The 17,492-nt window shown below is 39.2% G+C and overlaps 1 protein-coding gene across 6 annotated transcripts in view; it reads right to left on the reverse strand.

Annotated features, from left to right (window-relative positions):
• Positions 1-17,481, reverse strand: part of LOC309649390 (uncharacterized protein) — a 35,022-nt gene extending 17,541 nt beyond the window's left edge. For all 6 annotated transcript variants that reach the window (XM_082439397.1, XM_082439394.1, XM_082439392.1 and 3 more), the window contains exons 1-2: positions 5,933-17,481; positions 3,894-4,056 (exon numbers count right to left, since the gene is read on the reverse strand). The gene's annotated coding sequence lies outside the window, so the exon portion shown is untranslated. The remainder of the gene's footprint in view (positions 1-3,893; positions 4,057-5,932) is intronic.
• Positions 17,482-17,492: the final 11 nt, after the last annotated feature.

The following is a 17,492-nucleotide window of genomic DNA, read 5'->3' on the forward strand; positions in this document are numbered from 1 at the left end:
CAAAGTCCTTAGTTTAAATTAGGGTTCACTCCTGTACAGTCAATGGATCTGGACACATTTATAATGACAGGTATTCACTATTATACTTTTATACAGAGTATTTTCCCTGCTCTAAAAATCCTCTGCCTATTCATCTCTCCCTCTCCCAGCCACCCCTGGCAACCACTGACGTTTTTACTGTCTCCATAGTTTTGCCATTTCCAGAATGTCATATGGTTGGAATCATACAACATGTAGCCTTTTCTAACTGGCTTCTTTCAGCTTAGTAATATGCATTTAAGTTTAAATATTTCTGTTAAAAGTTAAACACTTTTTATGCATCCATCCTTAAATATGCATATGTTCAAGAAAAAGTCACATATCCTTTTTTTCTCTTCTTCATACAAACAATAGCATACTATGCACACTGGTTTGCAATTTTTTCCCCTAACTATAGAGTTGTATTTTAAAATTAACTTTGAGGTATACTTTATACACAGTAAAATGCTCCCATTTTCAGGGTACAGTTTGATGAGTTTTGACAAACATCTATATTGTGTAACTACCACCACAATCAAGATTTCCTAAATAGATTCAGAAGGACATTCCATACTAGTACTTAAAAGGCTTCTTCCTCCTTCATTATGGTTGCATAGTATTCTATCAACGAAATGCACCATCATTTTCAAACAGCTTTTTAAAAACCTCATTTGAAAGTAATTTCAACTTATAGTAAAGTCACAAGAATAACATAAAAAACTCCCATATACCCTTCACCCAGAATCACCTTTTTGTTAAAACATTTTGCCACATTTGCTTTACCATTCTCACTCTCTCTCTGCACAAATACACACACATAATTTTTTTCTGAACCATTTAAGAGTAGGAGATGTACATCATGCCCTTTTGCCCCATAATCTTTCAGTGTATATTTCCTAAGAATAAGGCTATTCTCTTACATAACCACAGTGCAAATATCAAATTCAGGAAATGTCACAGATTACATAAAAAAGCATTCCATCAATCAAAAATATTCCATTTCTAGTTATCCTAATGATGTCCTTTATAAAATATTCTAACCTGAGAGAAGACTCAGTTCAGTAAATTGCAAGTTCTGCAATTTACTGTCATGTATCTTTAGTGCCCTTTAATCTAGACAGTTCCTCTGCTTTTCTTTGTCTTTTATAACACTAACATTTTGAAGAATACAGGCCAGTTTTATAGAATGTGCAAAGAGTTTTTCAATGGGTAATTTTTAAAGGAAAACAATTACTTATTAGTATATACTTTCTGCAAGTTGGTAGAAAGTACTTCTTTGTTTAGAAACGAAATGATAAATCAATGGCTTCCTATAAATCCAATCTAAAGGCAGAGATTATCAGACTAGATTAAAAAAAAAAAACATGATTCAACTAGTTGCTATCTACAGAAGACACCCTTTAGATTCAAAGATACAAACTGATTATAAGTTAAAAGGTGAAAAAAAATATACATAGCATGCAAACACAAATCACAGCAAGCTAGAGTGGCTATACAAATATCTGACAAAACATACTTTAAACAAAAAATGTTACTAGAGATAAAGAGGGACATTTTATAATGATAAAAGAGTCAATCCATCAGGAAGATATAATGTTTATAAAAATGTAGTGCATCTAGTAACAGAGCACTACAATACATGAAACAAAAACTGACAGAAATGAAGAGAGAAATAGATAATTCAACAATAACAGTTGGAGACTTTGATACTCCAACTTCAATAATAGATAGAACAACTAAATAGAAGATCAACAAGGACATAGAAGACTTGAAAAAAAACTATAAACCAACTAGACCTAACAGACATGTATAGAACACTCCAGCTAACAACAACAGAATACATATATTCTTCAGTAATATTGGAACTTTCAAGCACATGGAACATTCTCCAGGATAGAACATATGCTAGGTCATAAAACAAATCTTAATAAATTTAAAATTACAGAAATAATATAAAGTTTATGTTCTTTGAATACAACGGAATGAAATTAGAAATCAATAACAGGAAAAAATTTAGGAAAATCACAAATATGTGTAAATTAAACAACATACTCCCAAATAACCAAAGGGTCAAAGAAGAAACCAGGTTCCAGGAACTGCTCTCTTTCTTAACCATTTCAGCCTGTGGTGGTAAGGGCTCCATTATGTTGCTAATCCAGGGATGCTGAAACCATCCCACAATGGTCTCTGAAAAACTTACAAATACTCCCTTCATGAAAGTTTCTTTGATCATTCCTTATAAGTGTGTTATCTGTTTGTTTCTGGGATTCTGGCACACTTCCTGATTCCCCATTTCCACACATAACTGCCAATATCTGGTAACCCCTCTATTTCCTATCTCAGAAAATCACACCACCATGCATGTAGTTGCAAAACTCAGAAATCTATAGTTGACACCTCCCTCAATTAAATACCTAATCTCATTGATTTTATTCCCCCCATACTCTTTTTTTTTTTAATATTTATTTATTTAGGCTACAGAGGGTCTTAGTTGCAGCATGTGGTATCTTTAGCTGTGGCATGTGAACTCTTAGTTGTGGCATGTGGGATCCAGTTCCCTGAGCAGGGATCGAACCCAGGCCCCCTGCATTGGGAGCATGGAGTCTTAACCACTGAACCACCAGGGAAGTTCTCCCCCACTGCCACCCCACCATTAACTCTTGAATATTTTTGTTTCATTCCATCTTCACTGTGATCACCCTGGTCCAGAACACAATCAGCTTTTATCTGGACCACTGTGGCGATCTTCTATATAAGATTCTATTCCCTCTCTGTCCCCATTTTGATATGCCTTCCACATGATAGTGACATCCAGCTTAAGAGATCTGTTCCCTTCCTCTCCAATCCTCAAATAGAAAAGTTACAGTGGAGAAACCTGGCAGACTTAACATTAAGTGATCAAAGTTAGTATCATAATGAAACAAATCAATATTCTGTGTCAACTGATATGACAAATTGAGGACACATCACTTCTGTGTTACTCCTGCCAGAAGTGTGTAATCTTAATCTAATCATGAAGAACCAAAAGACAAATCCAATTTGAGGAACATTTAAAATAACAAGCCTGTACTTTTCAAAAATGTCAAGATCAATAAAGACAGAAATGTTAAGAAAGTATTCCAGATTAAAGAAGACTAAAGACAGGTAAGGGCAGGGGGTGTGGGGCATAAAGACACTTATTAGGGCAACTGGCAAATTTTTATTATTATAAATTGGAGATTAGATAATAGTACTGTATCAATATTAAATTCCCTGATTATACTATGGCTATTTAAGGAACTGTCTTTTGTTTTTAGGAGAAGCATTCTGAAGTAATTTGGGGTAAAAGATGATGTCTGCAACTTACTCTCAAATGATTCAGAAAATGACAAATATACATATAGAGATGGAATGATAAAGTAACTGGCAAAAAGTTGACAATTGATGAATGTGAATGAAGGGTATACAGGTGTAATTTGTACTATTCTTGCAATTCTTGTTAATTTAATACCACTTAAATTTTAAAATCCATTTCAGTAAGGAAAACAAACAAACAAACCACCTCAACAAGGCCTACAAGCCCTCAAAAAAAGACAATACTTCCCAATGTACACAGTACATACCAGGGCATGTGGAAGAGAGGCTGAACCATTTGTGGACTAAATTAATGGAAAGTAGGGGCAAAGGTTAAGGTGTGCCAAGAGCTCTGATACCGATGGGGTCAAGGGGGGAGGTAAATTGAGGTGAGAGAGTGGGCTTTCCTCTGGAGTTTCCCAAAGCTGTGCCACGTTTCATGTTTGTCTTAGAGCCCTGGTGGGCACTTCGAGGCAGTGAACAAACATGTCATCTAACTGGGGACAGGGATTACTGCATGAAAGAGGTTAAAAATCACTCACTGAGGGTCTTGCTGCCAGGAACCCTGGGGCCATTTTCTCCTCTTTTCACAGATCTCTCAGGGCCAGCAGATTCCAAAGAGGGCAGAATGGGGAGCCAGGAGCAATGAGGCCTGAGTCACAGGCCAGAAATCCTCATACTCAGTCTCTGCAGATCCACCCTTACCTAAAGGAAAATAAAAGAGCCATGAGCCAACCTTGACCTAAAAGACCAACGAGAATGTAGAGCATGTTCATCCCGCAACCTCTGCACTCAGAGAGGCTTTGCAGAGATACAGCCAGGCCTGTGACTTACGAGTCACCTGTGATACCAAATTCACAACTGGGACACCTCCACCTTTAAAACCTGGAACTATAACTTCCAAAGAGACAACAAAGGAAATACAACTCCCCTACAGCCCTCACTGGCCAACAGTGTGGAGAATTCTCTTTTGCAGATAACTGTGGAGGTGATTATAGGTGTGATATTCCTGGTTTTGCTACCCCAGAGGCAAGTACCCAGGGGAAGGTCATTTAACTCCACAGCACCTGGGAGCTTAGAGAAGCTGCTGACCACTTTAAGCTCTGGGGTTTCTCAGATGCAGAGTGGCAGCAGGCCTTTGGCAATTCACAGAGGGCCTGGCTGGGGGAACAGCCCACCCCGGTGGCTAGCACAATCTGTCCATCCCTCTGATAACACACCCCTTGGCTCACTTATAGAAAAAGCCCTCTGAGTCAGAGGTGAAGGTGGCCTCACAGGAGCATCTACAACAAAAGGGGGGATCCAAGACTCTGGCCCCCCTCCTCAAAGTCCAAGTCACCTCCAAACTAAGGGATGTCAGAACATCTTGTCACCATAGAGACCAAGACTCATGACCCTCACTATATCCCAAACCCAGGGGCACCCACCTCCTAATTCCTCCCCACATCTCCCAAACCCAAGCACAGATCTAGCTGCCCAGACAAACACCTCAGAACATACAGCCCCAATATGCTCCCCCAGTGGACTAAGAATGCCGCCTGCCATATCAGTAAACAAAGGATGTTGTGGCCAGCAAGCCAGTACCCACTGCAGCCACCCCCAACTGTGAACCCTGAGGGGATTCAGGATGGAGAAAAGCAGGATACTGGCCCTAGATAGCTAAGGTACATATCAAAAGAATGACTTCAATGAGCCCAGACTCTCGCATCTTCCCATACACAGAAAAGCGCTAAATTCATTAACTTGAGATGTCTGGTTTTTTCCTAATTAACAGTAATCTTTTGATGCTCCGACTGCCCCGTTTTTGTTGCAAACCTCCTATATATCCTGGCTTCCCCCTTACCTCTTCAGAGCAGTCCCTTAGAGCAGCGGTCCCCAACCTTTTTGGCACCAGGGACCACTTTCGTGGAAGACAATTTTTCCACGGTGGTGGGGCTGGGGGACGGACATGGTTCGGGCGGTAATGCGAGTGATGGGGAACGATGGGGAGTGGCATAGAAAGCTTCTCTCCCTCTCCGGCTGCTCACCTCCTGCTGTGCGGCCTGGTTCCTAACAGGCTGTGGACCGGTACCCGGTGGTGGCCCGGGGGTTGGGGACCCCTGCCTTAGAGCTATCTAAGAGGCTGCGTCCTGGTCTTAAGTCCTTAGAAAGTTCACCAAATAAAACATAATTCTCAACTTTTAGGCTGTGCTTTTTTTTTTTCAGTCGACACCCCCAAATCCCTGGACCCTGCCTCACTGTCCTGTCCCCACCAACCTGGGGTTGCAATGCACCAGCGGAGCCTCCCAAACCAAAATGCCCGTCATGGGCTGTCCCCTAAATCCAAGGACCCCTGCCTCCAACCCCCAACCCAAGGATGCCGGGAGGCCCACCAACAAGGGCACACGCCATCCCCTTGTTGGTAGTAGATGGGGGTAAATGGTAGTCGCAGCCATCTACCCCCACGTCAATAAAACCAAGAAGCCCCTGCGTCGCCCCTCGGACCCCGAGACTACCGGACTTTCGGTTTTCACGTTCCCCCTTCGCAGGACCCGGGGACCCCTGGCTATTCCTGCTGTCCTCAGCCAGCGAGGGGACTCACCTCTTTAGGCCCGGAGGTCTTGGGCATGGAGGTCGCCACGGGGCCTTCACCAGCCGCTGTTCCACGGAACCAGCGCGACCTACCCGCGCCGGAGACCCAGAAGGCCCAGCCGGTGGTGCCCGTGCGCAAGCAGAAGAGGCGGCCAGGCGACGGGACCACATCTCCCAGAAGACCTTGCGCAGGTTGGGGCGCTCTCCAAGCCCCTCCCCAAGGCGCGATGGGGGCGTGGCGAGGCCGGCACAGGTGAACTCGAAGTCTCACGTGGGATCATCCACCTTGCTAGGACTGGACATACAAACGCAAAACCACACGGGTGCCTCTTCCCACCGTCTACAACCAGGAATGAATAAATAAATAAACAAACAAACAGTAATTTCTGTATTTAGACATAGCTATATTTAAACTAGTATCCTTTCACATTAATATTTGTATTTTCTTAACCTACTTTTTAAATCATATGTATATTGAACATTAAGGGGTTTTCCACAATATTCTGTAAATTCTACATGCCACTTATGTAATTAATGTTTCTCTTTATCGTTAGGTTGTTTCAAATGACTGGTATTACAGGCCACGGTCACCTGTGTTTGGCAGAGACTCAAAGGCAGGCAGGGGAGTGGCAAAGCTTTATAGTGAAAAAAGGGAAGGCTTCAGGTATATTCTGAATGGAGGTTATTGGCATAGAGAAGCTGGAGGTGGGCCAACTACAAGCAGTGCAACTTATGTGATTGGTTTGGGGGTGATGGTTTGGCTTTCTCTGGTTGGTTCTGAGTTGGAAGCAGAGGCAAAAAATAGGGAAGCTGGTATTGACCAAGTTCTGACTGTTCTGGGCTGATTGCTGCCAAAGTTGTAGTTTGGTTTTCTGGTTGGAAACCAGCTGTTTACTGCAGAGTTTGTGGGTCAGAGTTCTGTTGTCGTATACGATCTGGTATTGTGTTTGTATATCCAGTCTCTCAAGTTTAATGGTTTCAAACAACAGCAACCATTTATTTATTATCTTTCATGGTTTCTCTGGGTCAGGAATTCAGAAACAGCCTATCTGGACAGCTCTGGCTCAGATTTTTCATGATAGCTGAACATGGAACAGTGTGAAGTTCCAGGAGCAACTGGGAGCTGGCTGGACATCTCTTATTTCATGTAATCTCAGGGTTTCTCCAGGTGGTATTTCTGTGTAGGGTAGTTTAAGCTTCTTAATAGCATGGTAGCCTAAGACATCTTACATTGCAGCTCAAGGTTCTCAAGGCAAGAGTCCCAAGAAAGATCCAGATGGAAGTTGTACCACCTTTTATGTCTAGCCTCAGAATCACATAACATCATTTCCACTTACAGTTTTAAAAGCCCATCCAGATTCAAAAGGAGGGAACATGGACTCCACTTCCTGATGGGAAAGTGGCAAGGTTCTGGAAGACCACGTGGAAACAAAAATATAGTCACAGCCATTTTTGGAAAATACTATTTGCCATAAACTGCAAGCAGATCAAAGCAGAAGAAGAAGTTTTAATTTTCAATCTGCCATGAAGACTGCATATTTATATTACTGAGCTGAAGCCATTTGTAGTAAGTAGGAGTGCTCAGAAAAATCATGATCTCTAATTAAATTTTAAGAGGTTCAAAGAAGATCTAGCTCCACTGAGCATGTTTAAAGAGACAATGAGAGACAAAAATGAAGCTGTTTTCTTTTTAGCCTCTTGAGTGTTGGGTCCAAAGTGATAATAATTGATAAAGATTATTCTGCACAATTAGGGTATTATGGCTAACTGGGGTCAATCATAAAAGCCAAAAAGAACTTCCTTAAGTTCACCATGAAAAAGAGATGTGGGACTTCCCTGGTGGTCCAGTGGTTAAGACTCTGCACTCCCAATGCAGGGGGCCTGGGTTCCATCCCTGGTCAGGGAACTAGATCCCTCATGCCGCAACTAAAGATCCCACGTGCTACAACTAAAGATCCCGCATGTGGCAACGAAGATCCCACGTACCGCAACTAAGACCCAGCGCAGCCAAACAATAAATTAATTTTAAAAAAAAGAAATGTGAGAAAGTTGGTTTAAAACAACAAGCATTTATAGTCATTCACACATCTGCAGGTTGGCTGGGGGTTAGCTTTTCCTCCATGCGTTAAGCTGAGGTGATTTGACTGGGGCAGCTCTCATTGTCTCTGGACAGTAAGGTAGCCAGGGCACATATTTCTCATGGCAGTGGCTAATAATGAAGAGGGAAAGTGGAAATATACAAAACCTCTTAAGGCCTAGGCTCAGAATGTGCACATTGTCCAAAGCAACTCACATGGCCAAATCCAAAATAAAGGGCAGGGAAACTATATCTTGCATATAGTGCACTCAAGGCAAGAGTGTTGTGACTGATTGTTTTTTTTCCAAATAGTCACAATAAGATCTCCCTATCTCACATATTCTTTCAATATGACTTTGAGAAGAAGAGAAATTCAATAGTCCCTCTCCTTGAACTAGTTGAGCCTGTGGTTGGAAATGATAGTATATGACTTCCAAGGGTAGGTCACAAAAGGCAATATAGGTGGGCACGCACTCTGGAGCCCCTGAAGTGATGTGGCCACTCTGCTGTGCCCAGGGCAGGTGGATGGGGATTCGACATGAGAGACCAGTGCCAGACCCCAGGCCCATGTGCCTGAGCTGTGGCTGTGACCTAGAGACACTGCCAGTTCATGGGACCCTCCAGTTTTTGAAGCCACTACTCTGCTTGAGTTAGATCTCACCCAGCACTCTATCTTTCTCTATGTACTTTGTGCGAATATGTTTTGGAGCATCAGTTAGGAGTCTACGGGTGAAATCTAGCTTTCATTCATGAATGAGGACTTATTCTTCACACAAGTATTTTAAAAGAAAAATCTTTACAATAGCCTCAGTGGTATTTAGTTCTGTTCCCACTACTGCTTCTTGTTTTGCCCTGTTACAAGCAGAGAGTGACAGTGGTTCTAATTCTGAGCCTGGAAATGGTAAAGATTGGAATACTAGAAAGTCTCAAACTTTGGGAAACAAGTCAACTACAAATGAGAAGAGGAGAGAAAAGAAGAAAAATGAAGGAATAGCAATAGAGGGAAGCAAATGAACTCAGGAATCTTGCTTTTAAGAAAATTACCCAGAAATCCTCCCATACCATGTGTAGCACTCAACATGAGCTTTCATTGTTAAACCCAGCACAGAATTCAGGAGAACATACAGATGCCCAACAGGCATATGAAAAGGTACTCAGCATCGCTAATTATTAGAGAAATGCAAATCAAAAGTACAATGAGGTATCACCTCACAGCGATCAGAATGGCCATCCCCAAAAAGTCTACAAGTAATAAATGCTGGAGAGGGTGCAGAGAAAAGGAAATCCTCCTACACTGTTGGTGGGAATGTAAATTGGTGCAGCCACTTTGGAAAAGAGTACGGAGGTTCCTTAAACTAAAAATAGAGTTACCATGTGATCCCACTCCTGGGTATATATCTGAAAAAAAAAAAAAACCTCTAATTTGAAAAGATACATGCACCCCAATGTTCATAGCAGTGAGACAGGCTGGCACCTGGGACCTCGGACCCTATACTGGAGTGCTTGCACCTGGACAAATGTCTCCTCCAGCAACAAAATACAAAGGAAACTATAAGAGACTAAAAATAACTGCACACATGCAGAGTCAGAGCAATTATGAACAATAAGATACAAAAAGGCCAAAACCCTGAGGTTTTGCTGGGAGCAAATGATCCCTGAATATGGCCCAACCCACTGATCAGCTCCTACTCTCACGCATTTAAGGGACCAGCTGCCCCTCCTCGAGGATCGGGCAAGGACATCTGTTACTTGTTCTTGCTCCCTAGTGCTGTAGCACAAGTCCCAATAAAGCCTTGCCTGCATTTCTCATCTGGCCTCTTATCAATTTCTATTGATTAAAGAGTCCAAGAACCCTGGTCAGTAGCAGTAGCACTATGTACAATAGCCAAGACATGGAAGCAACCTAAGTGTCCATTAACAGATGAATGGATAAAGAAGATGTGGTATATATATACAATGGAATTTTACTCAGCCATAAAAAAAGAGCAAAATTTTGCCATTTGCAGCAACATGGGTGGACTTGGAGGGAATTATGCTAAGTAAGATAAGTCAGACAGAGAAAGATAAATACTGCATGATGTCATTTACATGTGGAATCTAAAAAATACAACAAACTAGTGAATATAACAAAAAAGAAGCAGACTCACAGATATAGAGAACAAACTAGTGGTTAGCAGTGGAGGGGAGGGGCAAATACAGGAGTGGGGGAGTGGGGGAGTGGGGGAGTGGGGGAGTGGGGGAGTGGGGGAGTGGGAGGCATAAGCTATTGGGTGTAAGATAGGCTCAAGGATGTATTGTACAACATGCGGAGTATAGCCAATGTTTTGTAATAAGTGTAAATGGTAAGTAACCTTTAAAAATTGTATAAAAATAAAAAATAAAGTGGGGAAAAAATGGAGCCATGTGGCCACTGTGGACGTGGTTTCAGACATATTCCTGCATCACTAAGAGCTTGAATTTTTTGAACTATATCAAACTCAAGGACACCATCAGCCAAGTTTTCAAAACAATATCTGCTAGCAGCTGCTACCTATAACCTTATATTTGTGTGGCTATGTAACTTTGAAACTGTGTAATCATTTTGAACCCCAACCAATCCTTGCTTAACAAGCACTCTTTTCGTGGCAGCTCCAATCCTAACTCTTGAAAAGCAATTTATGTAAACTTGTGGTTTTTTGCCTTTATAAGCTTCCTCCATTTTGTAGCCCAGCGGAACACAGTTTAGGTGCTTCTTAAATCTGTATCTCCTTGGCTGCAGTCCTAACAAACCCCAAATAAACACCTCTTCATTTTAATCAGGTCTCCTTTTCTGAAAATTTGGTTAACAGAGGATGAAAGAGAACAATTTGTAGGTTATAATGAAACAGATTATTGTACAGCTCATGAACACAATCAATAAGTGGTTCTGAAACATGGAAGAATTGAAAGACTAAAGTTGAAACTTGAAAAGAAAGATGTTGAAATCTAGGTGATGAAAAATGTGATCACTCAATGGGAAGAAAAGTATAAAGAAGTAAAGGCAAGAAGTGAACAGTTATTGAAAATTCTTGGGAAGGTAAAATGAAGGATAAAGTAGAAATAGTTCTACAAATTGAGAATCACAAAGTATCAAGAATGAACTGACTCTACAGATGACCAATTCATGTTGCATTAAAACAAGAAAAATCTAAAGTGAAAGCAACGGCTTCCCTGGTGGCGCAGTGGTTAAGAATCCGCCTGCCGAAGTACGGTCCAGGAAGATCCCACATGCCGCGGAGCAACTAAGCCCGTGCACCACAACTACTGAAGCCCGTGCGCGCCTAGAGCCCGTGCTCCACAACAAGAGAAACCACTGCATTGAGAAGCCCACACACTGCAACGAAGAATAGCCCCCGCTCACTGCAACTAGAGAAAGCCCTCGCAGCGACGAAGATCCAACGCAACTAAATAAATAATAAATAAATAAATAAAATACTTTAAAGTGAAAGCAAATATGAGCCACTATCTGACTGCAAATGCATGAGAGGACCTGAGAGAGGACTGCCTAGCTAAGCTCTAGTCAACCACAAAACCATGAGATAATAATTAATGATGATTGCTTTAAACCACTAAATTTGGGGGTGATGCATTATGCAGCAAGAGATAATGGAAACATGGGTGGATTCAGGGAAGTGTGAAGAATTTGGGGGTCAATAATGCATTCTAGCATTCTAGGGAATTCCCTGGTGGTCCAGTGGTTAGGACTCCACGCTTTCACTGCCAAGGGCCTGGGTTCAATTCCTGGTTGGGGAACTAAGATCCCACAAGCCACGCAGCACAGCCAAAACAAAACAACAACAACAAAAAAACATTAAACCAAAATCTGATTAAGGCTTTAGCTCTTTAGTTTTTAAGAATTACCAGGGACAGAGGAGCATGAGATGAAACCAAGGGAATAGAGTCAGCAAATTTCATACTTTGGGAAAGTCCTGAACAAATTACCTGGTTTTCATGAATAAAGAGTTGCAAGAAAAAAGAAAGGGAGGGGGAAATCTTTTTTAAAAGATTAGAAAACAAACCAACCAGTTGCAATGTATGGAATTTCTCTGGATCCTGATTTCCTGATTTGAACAAACTGGTAAAAAAAAAAAAAAAAAAAAAAGGAACCAATCAGGAAAATTTGGACCCTCACTGGACATGTGATTATATAAAGGAATTACTGTTAATATTTAGGTATGATAATGATATTATGATTATGTCATTCAAAAAATAGTGCTTATGTTTAAAAATATTTATGGAAATATTTATAAGAAAAATTAAATCTGTCTGAAATTTGCTTCAGATAATTGGGGAAGGGGTTGAGTGGGTAAGGGAATAGATAAAACAAGATTGGCAATGAGTTGATAATAGTTGAATCTGGGTGATGGCTACACAGCAAACATATTAGTCTCTCTACTTTTGTGTGTTTTTAAAGTTTTGCATGACAAAAAAGTATTTTAAATGGAGGCAAAATAAAAAGACTCCCCAAACCCCCAAAACCCCTCCAAAGAATTCATCATTAGCAGAAATCCAATAAAACAATATACTAAAGGAGTTCTTCAGCAGAAGGAACATGAGACCAGAGAAAGGGGACTTCCCTGGCAGTCCAGTGGTTAACACTTGCGCTTCTGTGTCAGGGGACACCAGTTCGATCCCCGGTCAGGGAACTAAGATCCCACATGCTGCGTGGCACGGCCAAAATGTGAAAAAAAAAAAAAAAAAAAAGAGAGAGAGAGAGAGACCAGAGAGAAGCACAGAGATGCAGGAATAAATGAGCAACGAAAAAGGTAAATACATCAGTAAATCTAAGTGAATATTGAAATGTATAAAATAATAGTGATATCTCATAGGGTTTTCAATTTGTAGAAAATTAAAGAATATACCAATATCACAAAAAAGCATGTGTGAGTAAATAAAAAGAAAGTAATGTTCTATGCTGTGAGGAGACATAAAAGCACTAATGTATAATAGATTTCGTTAAGCCAAGGATGCATGCTGTGTTTTCTATGGTAACCATTGAAAAAGAGTCAAAATTTCATAACTAACAAGCTAAAAGAGATAGGAAGTAGAAAAATAAAAAGTTGTTCTTTATCCAGGATAATTCAAGAAAGAGGAAAATAGTAATGACAAACAAATGGGATAATCCAAATGTCCTCAAATGGAAGAATAGTTTAAAAATTGCAGTACATTCATGCCATGGAATAACACTCAGCAATAAAAAGGAACAAACTGGTACATGCAACAACTTGGATGGCTCTCAAGGCAATTATGCTGAGGGAATAAAAAGCCAATCACAAAAAGATTACATGCTATATGATTCCATTTATATAACATTATTGAAATTTAGAAAATTATTGAAATGGCAAACAGATTAATGGTTACCAGGGCTTAAGGATGTGGGAAGGGGTGGGTGTGGCTATGAAGTGGTAGCATAAGGTAGCCTTGTGGGGATTAAACAGTTTTGTATATCGTGGCTACATGAAACTTACACCCTTGATAAAATTATATAGAACTATTACTACACATATAGAAATGAGTGCATATAAAACTGGTGAAAACTGGTTAAATTTTGCGGATTGTACCAATGTCAATTTCATGGTTTTGCTATTGTACTATAGTTATGCAAAACATTACCTTTGAGGGAAAATGAGTGAAGAGTACATGGGATCTCCCTATATGTGTATTTGCAACTTAATGTGAATCTATAAGTGTTTCAAGATAAAGAGTTTTTTAAAAACACAGATCAAAGAAAATTTTATGGTTGAATTTATAAAATTATTTAAATTATAATAAAAATAAAACTTAAGAAACTTAATGGGATGAGGTAAAGTTTATAGGGAAATTTGTAGTTGTAAATACACATATTAGAAAAGAAGAAATGGTGAAAATCAATGATATAAGAATTTTACAGCAAATTAAACCAAAAAATAGAAAAATACATAAAATTGGAAACGTCCACACAATAGAGAGTATCAAGAAAGCAAAAAATCGTTCTTTCAAAAGAGTAATAAACCACAAAGACTAATCAAGTGAAAAAGAAAAGGCACAAATAACCAACATCAAGAATATAATGTGCAACGTAATCTTAGAAAGAGTAAGATTATACTTATTGATCTGAGGGAATGTACAAGTTAGACTTGCTTGAGCAAAGCAAATTAGAGAAAATAGTGCATAGCCTGATGCCATTAAAAAATCTGAGGGCTTCCCTGGTGGTGCAGTGGATAAGAACCTGCCTGCAATGCAGGGGACATGGGTTCCATCCCTGGTCCAGGAAGATCCCACATGCCACGGAGCAACTAAGCCCGTGCGCCACAACTACTGAGCCTGTGCTCTAGAGCCCGTGCTCCGCAACAAGAGAAGCCACCGCAATGAGAAGCCCGTGCACCGCAACGAAGAGTAGCCCCTGCATGCCACAACTAGAGAAAGCCTGCGTGCAGCCACGAAGACCCAACACAGCCAAAAATAAATAAATTTTTAAAAAATTAAAAAAAAATTTGAACAAAGACAAATCAGATATGTGTGTAATGTTGATAGGAGCAAGGAGAAAGGTGTGAAAAGGTAAATAAGCTTTGTTGAAATTGTACATAGGTCTGAAAGAATTGGGGTGGGTGCAGATATTATTTATATGTTTTTTCATTTTTTACTAGTTGTGGCTAAAATATATTACTCTTGTAATTTTTGTAGAGGAATATAATAAAAGATATATTAAAAGTGTATACATGTAAGGAAAAATAAAAGTTCTATTTCTGACAGTACCTATTCAAATATTAAAACAGGACTAGAATCAAAGCCAGTGCTGAACTGAAATTCCAGAGACATTTTCTGTCTTTTTAAAGTCTTCAATTCTTGGAGATTTTTCTTCCTTAGACTAAAAATAACTGGTTTTCTCAAACGTTTTTAATGATGCAATTTAATGTATATCACTTATTCTTGTAAACATTACCATAATTCAGTCTCTCATAAGATATGACTGGAGGAGAAGTTACAGAGGAAGGAAAGATTTATGAGATCTTTGGTGAGAGGCATTTTTCTGCAGAGCAGGACTAACTAGAGACTTTCTACAGGATCTAATATTACAGACATGAAAAACTCCTAACCCCAAATACTACCTACAATAATCTCCTAAACTTTACTTTTTACTCATGTATTTTAGTTAAGTAAACATTTCCCAGGTGTGTGTCTCACAAACATTAATGACGATTAGGAGGAAAAAGTTGAACTCTGGGGTTTGTTGTGGTCCATTTCTGAACTTTTTATTCTACTCCACTGACCTATTTGTCTATCCTTTGCAAGCACCACAGTCTTTATTGGTTTATCATAGCTCTATAGCAAGTCTTGAAATCAGATACAAGTCCTCCAATTTGCTCTTTTTCAATACCGATTTTGGCTGTTCTACGTCTTTGGATTCCTATACAAATTTTAGAAAACTTCTATCAATTTAAAATAAAAAGCAAGCTGGCATTTTGACTAGGATGGCATTGGAATCTATAGATAAATTTGGGAAAATTTTATTAAAGACATTGAGTTTTCCAATCCACAGCCATGGTATCTCCATCTATTTAGATCTTATCGAGGGAATTCCCTGGCTGACCAGTGATTAGAACTCAGCACTTTCACTGCCAGGGCTGGGTTCAATATCTGGCCAGGAACTAAGATCCCACAAGCTGAGTGGCATGGCCACAAAAAAAAGATTTTGTCTTTTTCCTTGGCAATGTTTTGTAGTTTTCCATATAAAGATCTTTCATATCTTTTATCAAACTTATTCCTAAGTATTTTATACTTTTTGATACTATTATAACTGATTTTTGTTTCATTTTACAATTGTACATTGCTAATATAAAGGTGTACATATATGGTCAACTGATTTTTGATAAAAATACCAAAGCAACTCAATGAAAGAGATGAAAGTCTTTTTTAACAAGAAGTACTGGAACAACTGACTATTTATGTGAGGGAAAAAAATGAACCTTAATCTATGCTTCATACCATACACAAGTATTCTAGGTGATTCTAGGTGAATCATACACCTAAAGTTAAAACCATTGAACTCTATTTAGCTCGGTGTTAAAGAATATAATCTGTATGTTATTCCCTTGACAGTACCTGAATCTTATTTTATAGCCCAACATGTAGTCTATCTTAGTGTTTTCTATGTCATTGAAAAGCAAGTGTATTGTGCTGATTGAGAGTACCATTAAATAAATGTCAATTAGGTAAAGTTGGTTGACAGTATTGTTTAAAATCTTTTGCATTTGGGTTTTTTCCAGATTCTTATCAATTCAAAAAGTCCTAAGTATCTTTAGGCTCTACTAACGTCTTTTTAACTCTGCAAAGTCTCTTCATCTGTCAGGCCTACACCTTCACCCATCCATATCCATACCCATACCATGCACTGCATCCAAGAATGCAAAGTCATGCAGTAATCTGTTTACCCATCAAGGGCTTATTTTTATCAGGAATTCAGTTCACTGCTTCTACCACTTTTTTTTTTTTTGTCACACGGCATGTGGGATCTTAGTTCCCTGACCAGGGATCAGACCTGTGCCCCCTGCAGTGGAAGCATGGAGTACTAACCACTGGACCGCCAGGTAACTCCCTACGACCACTCCTAGATAGTCCCATAGGAAAGTATGATTTTTATTTTGTCCAGGTTTTCTTGCTATCATGGGAATGAACACCTTTCATACTCTATATTCAAATTGCCATGAGAGTTGAAATTCTGTGATTGTTTTAACAACCTCCTTCCCACCTCCCACTACATCCTCATACCAAATGCATGGCAATGATTGGATTCATTAGCTGTTTTAAAGACTCTTCAAGTGACAAGTAGACAGGGTATAAATAAATGAATGAATGAATGCAGGGTATAAATGAATGATATTACAGCAGGTAGGATAACTCAAGTTTATTTGTAAAACATATCCCGTTCTGTCAAATACTGATAAGAAAAGAAGGGTGCAGCTAGAATATATTGAGGCTTGATAGTATATTTTCATTTACAGTGCTTTAGTTATTTAAACTCTAGAAATTCCATGTGAATTATCTTGTGTTGTATTCCAAGAATGCCTTGCTATCCAAATTTATTTGGTTCCTGAGTTAAAATACTAAGGAATACTACGTTAACTAAATCAATTTGATTTCCAAGTTTCAGAAAGTAAGAAGTTTGAATAAGGATTTATTAGAAATGTTTTGTTCCAAAATTCAGATTGTGACAAACATTTATCTCCTTTCAATAGATTACTAGATTTGATTTGCTAATTTTTAACATTGCATATTTTCATAACTGATTTTGGGCATATTATCTTTTTGTGTTCTCCTAGTAAGTTTTATCTTTAGGATTACGACAGATTCATAAAAACAGGTAACTTGCTACCTCAGTCTATGTCCTGGAAGTGTTCCTAAAACATTTCATAGTTTCATCTATAAATATATCTAATTTGGTGTCTCTATTGTAGCTGTGTGACATTGTTTTTTTAATTTATTTTTATTTTTGGCT

Source organism: Balaenoptera physalus (assembly GCF_965194825.1).
Source record: "Balaenoptera physalus genome assembly, chromosome: 19".
Taxonomy (NCBI): Eukaryota; Metazoa; Chordata; class Mammalia; order Artiodactyla; family Balaenopteridae; genus Balaenoptera; species Balaenoptera physalus.